A 1,913-nucleotide genomic window follows, 5' to 3' on the forward strand; every position below is an offset into this window, starting at 1 on the left:
GAAATTTCTGGAGTTTCGGAATTTCAGAATTTCTGAATTTCGGGATTTTTGAATTTCTGAAATTTCTGGAATTTCGGAATTTCAGAATTTCTGAATTTCGGGATTTTTGAATTTCTGAAATTTCTGGAATTTCGGAATTTCAGAATTTCTGAATTTCGGGATTTTTGAATTTCGGAATTTCTGAATTTCGGGATTTTTGAATTTCTGAAATTTCTGGAATTTCGGAATTTCTGAATTTCGGGATTTCGGGATTTTTGAATTTCTGAAATTTCTGGAATTTCGGAATTTCTGGAATTTCGGAATTTCTGAATTTCTGAGTTTTTGACTTTAGAATTTTTGAATTTCTGAAATTTCTGGAATTTCGGAATTTCAGAATTTCTGAATTTCGGGATTTTTGAATTTCTGAAATTTCTGGAATTTCGGAATTTCAGAATTTCTGAATTTCGGGATTTTTGAATTTCGGAATTTCTGAATTTCGGGATTTTTGAATTTCTGAAATTTCTGGAATTTCGGAATTTTAGAATTTCTGGAATTTCGAATTCCTGACTTTCTAGATTTTGAATTTCTGAATTTCAGAATTTCCTGAATTTCGGGATTATTGAATTTCTGAAATTTCTGGAATTTCGGAATTTCTGAATGTCTGAGTTTTTGAATTTTAGAATTTTTGATCATTTTTCTTTTTTTCTTTCAAAATTTAGCCATTTTTGACCTACATTCTATGTCCAACCTATACAATAATGAACCTATTTTAATCCCCTTTTCACACATTTCCCCCCTCAATTTCATCCTTCCTGTCCCCTCTCCTCCTTCCATTCAATTGAAAATTTTCCATTTCGTTCCTTTTCTTCTTCTTCTTCCTCTCTACCCAATTCATTCATGAAGCATTCCTCTGCAGTCTGCATGTCTGCGTCTCTCATAGGTTGGTCATGTGAGACGCGCTCTCTTCTTCTTCTTCTTCTTTCTTTTAAAAATAAATATCAAAACATTATTTTTCGACATATGACTAATGGTCTCTTGTGTCCTTCTTCCAATTGATTTTTAAAGAAATTCAATTTTTTTTCCATTAAAAACGATTCAAACTTAGGTTAAAAAAAGTGCTGAAAATGGCTGAAAATCGATTTCAAGTTGTCTGAAATTGACTGGAATAGACTGAAAATGGTATAAACACATTGAAAATTCGAAAAAATTGCGAAAAAAAATTGCGAAATTTAAGATTTTTTTTGGAATTTCAGATTTGGGAATTTATGAAGTTTTGGATTTTTTTTTCTAAAATTTTCTCGATTTTTTGCTGGAAAAAAACTTGAAATTCACTGAAAAGCGTCTAAAATTCAGTCAAAATGCGAGAAATTGATTAAAATCGAAAAAAAAAATCGTTCAAAATTGAAAACTAGTGAATTCAAGATGTTCATAATTTCAATGATTTTTATACGAATTTTTTCAAAAATAGGTTTAAAAAATTGTTCGAAATTCACTAGAAAGGGTCTAAATTTCAGTAACTACTGCAGTATACTGTGAAAAATTCGTCAAAATTGAAAAAAATGATTTTTTGAAATTTTTAGTAATTTTACACAGTTTTATCGTTTTTGTATCGATTTATTGTAAAATTAAACTACAGTGTTACCTAAAATCACGAAAAATCGATACCAAAGCGATAAAACTGTGTGAAAATCACTAAAAAATGATTAGAAATCGATGAAACTGAGCGGAAACTAGCTAGAAAGTCTGAAAATCGCAATTTTCCGAGGTGTGCGGTGAAAAATTTTATTGCTTCATTTTGTGCAGAAATTTATGCAGATTCCCATAAAAATAAAGAAAAAATTCAAAAAAAAATTCCTTCATTGAGAAAAACGGCATCAAAAAGTCAAAGTGGGATCCGGTGGCCTAGCGGCCAGGTGTGAGTTTTCTAGGCCAAC

This window comes from Caenorhabditis briggsae (assembly GCF_000004555.2).
Source record: "Caenorhabditis briggsae complete genome, chrI, whole genome shotgun sequence".
Classification (NCBI taxonomy): Eukaryota; Metazoa; Nematoda; class Chromadorea; order Rhabditida; family Rhabditidae; genus Caenorhabditis; species Caenorhabditis briggsae.